Raw genomic sequence first — 8,421 nt, 5'->3', positions numbered from 1 at the left:
CTTATTAAATACAAGACACTTATGGATTTGGAGAATTCTCTCTCTGCTGTCCTCTAACAATGGCTCTTTTCTAGTTAATATGCTGCTCCAGCAATGTCTTGTCTAGGGGATTACCTCCTGGATCTTTGCACTCTACATTATTATTCATTCATTTTTGTGAACCACAATATAACTGAGCTTAGTTATTAAAATAATCTAATTCCTTCTATAACTGAATGCATTTTTATCAACCTTCTCCCTCTTGCTTTAGAACAGAAGACAACTAAGAAAAAAATCTACTTGAGAAGAAAAAAAAGACCCAATGGTTTGTATAAAACATGAGCATTTGAGCCCTGTTAATTTCAAGTATACAGTTTTAACCAGGCAGGCATAGATTCAGATCATGAGCCAGTGTTTTCAACCATCCTTGTGTACAAAGGATTTCACATCAGCAATATTAGCATAATCTTTAAGTAGACATCAAAAAACAAAACCATAGCTAGAAAGAACCTTGAGAGGTCATCTGATCCACCCCTACTGCTGAAAAGGGGTGGGCATAAGCTAGCCAGGAAAGGCAGCTTTCTAACCTTTCATCTCTACAGAAGGAATTTCATAAGCTTCTTTGTTAATATTTCAATGCCTTTGACTGCTTACTTTAGGGGAAATTCCTAAAGTCTGGATATGGTTCTTTTTGCCTGGACAAAGCTTTTCTCCATTTAATAATAGGTCACACCACACACGGTGGCTCACGTCTATAATCCTAGCACTTTAGGAGGCCGAGGTGGGCGGATCACAAGGTCAGGGGTTTAAGACCAGCCTTGCCAATATGGTGAAACCCTATCTCTACTAAAAATACAAAAATTAGCCGAGTATGGTGGCATGCACCTGTAGTCCCAGTTACTTGGGAGGCTGAGGCAGGAGAATCGCTTGAACCTGGGAGGTAGAGGCTGCAGTGAGCCTAGACTGAGCCATTGCACTCCAGCCTGGGTGACAAAGCAAGACTCCATCTCAATAAAAGAAAAAAATAGGTCACAAGGATAACACAATAATAATAATAGTAGTAGTAATAATAATAAATTGATATAAATATATACAAATGATAAAATAAAAAACCAATACATTTTTCTGTACTTAGCAATCAAGCTCCTGGATAATTCATTAATATGAAAAACAACACACTACTCTTTAAATATAATATCCACTCTTTGTACAGAGGATTATATTTAGTATATTGAACAACTGGATTTGAGTCTCAAGATCATTGTTAAACAGGTAATATATTGACTCCATTTTACAGATTGACTCTATCTTCGTGAGAAAAATTAGGCCCAGTGCTAGTGATTTAGATCCAGGCTTATCAAGCCCAACTCTCCCATTTCTCCCATCACACCACTCTGGAAAAGCAAACAGATCTTCTGGTAGGTTATTCACTACCAGACTACCTTTAACAGAGGTTGGCCATGGTAGAATTAAGCAATGAAAGGATAAAGAAAGTTCTTATACGCTGTTTGCTGATGTTAGACTAGATCAAAATGGCAACACATATTTTAGTTCACTGTGAGGTTGCACAGTGTTACTAACAAGCGGTCAGGGATGTGGAGAAAGGACTGACATAGCTTCTGCACTATTTTACATTTTTAAAATGAGCATATATGAGCACATATTATATATTATCTGTGCTTTTACCTATGGTATAAATACTACATATATTAAATACCTATGATATTTTTATATGTGTAAAAATATACCACTGGTGTTTTTACCTGTAAATTAAAGAGTCCTTCCCTTAAAGTACTGTGATAAATTATAAATAAAGATTCACAAACCATAAACCTGAAAAGAGTAGAATATTTATACCTAGAGAGGAATCATTTTAATTTTTAGGTTGGGATTTGGTTATCAGACTTTATCCACTTAAATTATTTGTCAGTAACTGCAATAACAAAACAGATCACATCTTTCTTCTTTTCCAAAGAAATAAAATGAGATGGTCAATCAAATTTGAATCATTCCTTCTCCCAACTCAGAACAGGGTCCCAAAGAGTTAGCTCTGCCCCTCGCTATAAGATTTCAGTGCTTGCTCTGTGGGAAGGTGGTATATTCATGAGGTTAAAAACCTGCTCTTTGGAGTCAGAAGACAGTTTTCAGTCTCTGCTTTGCCAGTCTTTGGCTGTGTGACTGGACCAGCTTTTTAATCTCACTACACTTCAGATTTCTTATCCATAAAATGAGGACAACAATATTACTTAAATGACATAGCTCTTGTGATAATTAAATGGGCTAATATTAAGAGAGGCACTTGAAACAATGCCTGGCACATAAACACTAGCTATTTATGGTGGTGGTGTTGTTGTTGTTATAGTTGTTATTATTACAGTACCAAAATTCAGCTGTCTAATCTTATACTGCAAAATTTTTGGGTATTCCACTGACACAGAAAAATCAGCCGGCTAAACGTTTCAGAGAATGTACTTCCTTGCAGAGTTAGAGCAAGAGTCAAAAACTACAGCCCATTGGGCAAATCTGGCTTCTTGAAGGCCAAAACCTGCCATACCCATTTGTTTTTGTATTTTTTTCCTATGGCTGCTTTTGCACTACAAGGGCAGAGTTGAGAAGCTGCAAATGAGACCATATGGCTCACATAGCCAAAAATATTTACCATCTGGCCCTTTGCAGAAAAAAAAATAAATTAGCTGATTCCTAAGCTAGAGGCAGTTTTGTTCAAGATAACGTATTTAGTCTCTTAGAATTCAAGATATGTTGCTCGTGCTAAGCAATTCTAAAGAAATTACCAACATAACCATCATCCTTTCTTCTTTGGTACCAAAGATCAAACATGAGTCTCAAGTAACTAGACAGAGAATGATCATTAGTGCCTCCACTAATTATGGCTCTAAAGGTCCATTCCTTGCACTCACTCTTGACAGTAACGATAGCTCTCTTACTTTTCTAAAACCATGGATGAAATTCTCCTCTTTGTGGTCCTCCTATAACATAGATATTTTCAGTTACTGTTGGAACAAAAATTTTTGTTTTTGTTGGTATATGTGTTTGTGTGTGTACGTATATATGTGTACACATGTGTGTGCCACATACTTTGCTGAGTTCTGGGAATACCATTCTTGTTCACAAGGTTGACAAAATCTCTCTGCCATGAAGCTTATATACTACCAGAGAAAAGAAAAAAGCCCTAAAGATGTATATTTTTTCCTTACAAAAGATAATTTCTAATAGTGAAAGAGATGTGAAGATTATATTTAGTATATTGAGCAACTGGATTTGAGTCTCAAAACCATTGTTAAACAGGTTTGACTCCATTTTACAGATTGAATCTATTTTCATGAGAAAAATTAGGCTCAGTGACAGTGATTTAGATCCAGGCTTATCAAGCCCAATCTCCCATTTCTCCCATTGCACTACTCTGGAAAAGCAAAGAGGTGTTCAATAACACCACTGGGATGTGGATGGAGAAGGATTGGGAAGGAAGAAAAGGGGTTACTTTAGAATGGGTGGCTAGAGAAGGTCTCTCTCAAGAAGAGATATTTGTACTGAAACTCAAATAGAAAGAGGAAGATAATTTTCACATAAATAAAAATGTGTTCCATACAAGAGCAGAAATAAGCTTGGTGTTTTTGAGGATACACATGCTGATACACCAGCACAGTTTGAACACAAGCAGTATGAGGTGAGATTAGAGAGGGAGGTCCTGTGAGGTCTCATAGACCTTGGTAAGGTGTTTGAATTCAACCTAAGTCAAATGGGAAGCCATCAGATGATTTTCAGCAGGGAAATAACATGATCTGATTTATATTGTAAAAAGATCAATTTGTCAGCTATTACAAGAATGAATAATACTTAGAAAGCAATGGAGAGTGGAAGCAGGAAGACCAAAAAGTTGGCGCTTGCAGTTCAGGGAAGAAAGGATAACAGTGGTAGAAATGGAGAACAGTGACTACTCAGGGCATATTTTGAAAATATAATTGGCTAGATTTGTTGAAGGATTAGGAAAGGGAATGAGGAAAAGGGAGAAATCAAGGATGATTCTTACTAGTCTTGTGATCTGAGCTCTACGTGGTTGGTGGAGCAGTTTACTGAGATTCATTCGTTGTTCACTCATCAAATGTTTGTTGAGACCAAGTTCGTGCCAGGTACTGTTCTAGACACAGGAACTATGGCAGTGAAAGAGATAGCAAAAATCCCTTCTCTGGTGGAATTTGTCTAGGTGGGGATGGAGAATAGGGAAGATTAAGAAGCAAGGAATTAGGTGGGGAAGGTGAAGGTATCAATTACCAAATCCTGTTGATTCTACCTCCTAAAGATGTCTTGCAGTAGTTCAAGTAGAAAATGAATGGCAGCTGCATCACAGCCACATTCAGGGGTAGCCTTGAAAGATGTTGGGAAGGAAAAATCTTCTCAATAGGCAGAGCTTCATCTGGTCACTCACTTCATACAGTAGAAGTGGCTCAAGAAGTAAGAATATATAAAAATTCCTGGGTAGTGTCCAAAGGCCTGGCCTTTAGTCACGGGTCTAGAAGGAAAAGGTCTGAAAGAGCAGAACAGTATCTTTAGCAGAGGCATGTGGATGGACATACAGACGATGAAGGATAAAGATTCCTGCATCACACAATTATACCTACCAGAAAGTATCCATCACAGTAGAGGGACTAAATAGCCAAGTAGACAAAATGAATTTGCCAATTGACAGTAGCCAGCCTTTGTCATTGGCTGCCATATAACTTACATGAAAGGCCTGTGAATCAAGAGGCTACAGTGGCAGAAACAAAGGCTACCTGTGGGCTCAACAATATGGACTTCCACTTACCAAGATATCTCGCTACTGTTGCCTCTGAGTGTCCAACCTACCTCAAAAGTACCTGTGGTTCATCTTCATAGGTATAGATAGATACCTATTTCAGATGTGGGTTTGCCTTTCCTACCCACAGAGCCTCAGCCAGCACCACTATCTGCAAGCTTATGGAATAAATAATCCACCGGCATGGAATCCCTTATGACATAGCATCTGAGCAGGGGGACCTATTGTACAGCAAATAAGATGGCCCTATGACCACGGTTCCATAGTTTGTATCACATATCATGTCATCCAAAAGCAGCCAGCCTCAAAGAAGCTGGAACTGCCTTCTAAAGGCACACCCGAATCAACAGCTCAGTGACAATTCTGACTGGATGTGGTGCCATCCTCAAGATGCAGCACATGCTTACATCAAAAACTTTTATATGGGGCTAAGTCTGCAATAAGAAGAACATGTAGGTTCAGAAACAAAGGGAGTTGGAAAACATGAATGGCCCCACTTACTGTTATTTCCAGTGATTCAGTCACAATGAGGAATTTCATACTTTCTATTTTGCAATTCTGGGCATTGCAGAGATGTATTACTGCAACTAAATAAGATTTTATTTAAGCTAAGTAAACAAATTATTTAAGTTGGAAGTCCTGATCTCCAAAGGATACGCACTCTTGCCAGGAGACACAAGTATTATATTGAACAACAAGATGTAGATGCCACTAGGACACTTTGGAGTTCTTGTGCCCAGGAACCATAAAGTCAACATACTAACAGTGAGAGTTGACCCTAATCCGCTGGAGAAGGTAGTGTTGTGTTCACACAATTAGGACAGGGAGAATATATGTGGAATCTAGGTGATCTACATGGGTATCTCCTGGCATTTCCTTGCCTCCTGATCCCAGTGCTCTATGATACAGGCAGCAGCCACTGTATGAAAAGGGAATGGTATGCTTGCCAAGGGCTTACATTCCTGAGGATTGAAGGTTTGGGTTATACCACCCAGCCACCAAGGTCTGACGAGATGATAGCTGAGGGCAAGGGGAATTTAGAATGAATAGTGGATTAGAGAGAGGAGGAATAGCATTTGTGGACCTGAGACCAACTGCAGCCTCAGAGGCTATTATTTATCCTACTAACTACCCTCATCTAAATTTTTCCTCAGAAAGAGAGGCCCACAGGAACCATGAAGGAGATGTCCCGTGAACCTGCTTGGAGAAACAGATGTCTGTGGTGCAAGGGGTAGATTACAATGGCCATGAAAAATGGACAGTTCAGATCTCCTGCTGTGCCTGGACAGCTCACAGCCAATGACCACGCGCGGTATGGGTCCTAATGCAGGCCCATTCTGGAGAGATGTGGAACTCCTTTAACAAGAGATTTTGATTGCAAACTGCCCATCGGCCTGGCCAAAACTTTATTAGAATGGTACTTCAGATTGACACCCTTCCTACCCAATCCTCTTTCATTCCTGTGCCCCTCTCCTTCCTAGTTGTGGGAAGGAAGGCTCTCTCTGCATTCTCCTGCTCTCACCCTCTATCCTTCACAACAAATTTCTTGCATAGAAATTTCTGTTTTGATGTCTGCTTCTGAAGACCTGAACAAACATATGAATCAACTATTATTAATTTTCTCTTAAGTTTTATTTCTTCCTTAAATATAAAGACTCTGGGGATAAGGTCAGGATATTTGGATCCAAAACTCATCATATACTCATGGCACTAAACCACAGGAAATTCTAAAATTTCTAGCAGTATTTCTGGTAATCTAAATAATATATATAAAAGTGTGTGTGTGCATGTGTGTAGGTCCTTTGTTAAACCCTTGTACATTTGTGATTCGGGGCGGAAGAATTATTTGCTTTAGAAACTATCTTGGTTCTATAATTTTTAAAAAATCCTGTCTTTTTTCTGTTTAAAAGGCAATACATATTCATTTTTTTAAAAAACAGTGACAGTAAAAAGTTAAAAAATAATCTAAGTAGGGACTAAGGAAAGAGTAAAAGTCAAGGGTATCTGTACTGATTAAAGAATTTTTAGGGCCGGGCGTGGTGGCTCACGTCTGTAATCCCAGCACTTTGGGAGGCTGAGGCGGGTGGATCACCTGAAGTCAGGAGTTTGCGACCAGCCTGGTCAACATGGTGAAAACCCATCTCTACTAAATATACAAAAATTAGCCGGGTGTGCTGGCAGGTGCCTGTAATCCTAGCTACTCAGGAGGCTAAGGCAGGAGAATTGCTTGAACCTGGGAGACAGAGGTTGCAGTGAGCTGAGATCGCGTCATTGCGCACCAGCCTGGGCAGCAGAGCGAAACGTCATCCCCCCCAAAAAAAGAGATAATTTTTAAAATTCAGCAATAAAAGAGAAATGAATTACTGACACAATCAATAACATGGATAAACCTCAAAAACATTTTAAGAAGGCAGGCACGAAAGGTTATATTCTGCATGACTCCACTTATTTAAAATTCTAGAAAAGTACATCTTACCTATAGTAACAGAAAGCTCTTCAGTGATTTTCTGGAGCTGGGGGCACTGACTGCAAAAGGGCAAAAGGAATTTTGGGGTATCAGAAATGTTCTTTGATTGAGGTGGTGGTTCCATGTGTGTGCATACTTATATCAAAATTAATTGACCTGTACACTTAAAATGGCATATAAATGTATTTGATATATAAATTATGCCCTGGTAAAGTTGATTTTTTAAAAACACATGATTTTCAATTTTGGAAGAAACTTGGGTCAAAATATTCTTCTTCATCCAGGCCACCATCTTTTCTTACCTACATTTTGCAATACCGTCTGATTGTATTCCCTTATGGGAATCAAGCTTCCCTCCAAGCTGTTCTTCACTCTGCAGCCAGGGTGATGTTTCCAAAAGAAAATATGATTATGTCACCCCCAATAAACCCTTCTTCTTCACATGTATCAGTCAGTGTTGACTCACAGAAATAGAACCACTAAGACATATATAGATATCTGCTATAGGGATTTGACAGTTTGTGTAACCAGTTACACAATTGTGAGAACTGGTTAAAGTTTCTGTAATGCAGCTATGTTCGCCTGTCATCTTCTGATGATGGAGTTTGAAGTCCACAGGGCAGGCAGTTGGGAAGGGAAGATGGATGTAAATTCCAGTAACAAGATGGAATCCACAAACAAAGTGACAGAAAGGAATCTGTCAGTTCTTATGGCCTCTGACTTTGGTGGTATGGGGCAGAAGGTCAGGTCCTTCATTATCATGAACTAAACACACACCTGGTCCAGGAGTCAGGGAAACTGACAGAGGATCCAGGGAAAGGTGAAGCAGTTGAAGACTCAGCCAGTCTCACACCAAGATGAGCTAGCAGATTAAGCAACATGCATGAGCTACAAAACAGCTGCTGCTTCACTTCCATCCTCCAAATCTCCCACAAGAATTTCTTATGGCCCACCCTAACCAAGAACATACAATAAAGGGAATGCTGTGAAATGTAGTTCAGCCTCGCCAAACTGACACATTACAAAGCCATCACACCATCCCAAACCTTAAATGGCTTCCTATTACCCTTATTGCCTTGAACAAAACTTGTAGTTATTTGTGACCTACCTTTCCAGATTTTTTGCCATTATTTCCTAATCCATCTCAGGGTATATGCACCTA

The sequence above is a fragment of the Pan troglodytes genome, chromosome 2 (assembly GCF_028858775.2).
Source record: "Pan troglodytes isolate AG18354 chromosome 2, NHGRI_mPanTro3-v2.0_pri, whole genome shotgun sequence".
In the NCBI taxonomy this organism is placed as follows: Eukaryota; Metazoa; Chordata; class Mammalia; order Primates; family Hominidae; genus Pan; species Pan troglodytes.
This window is presented reverse-complemented; position numbering follows the sequence as displayed.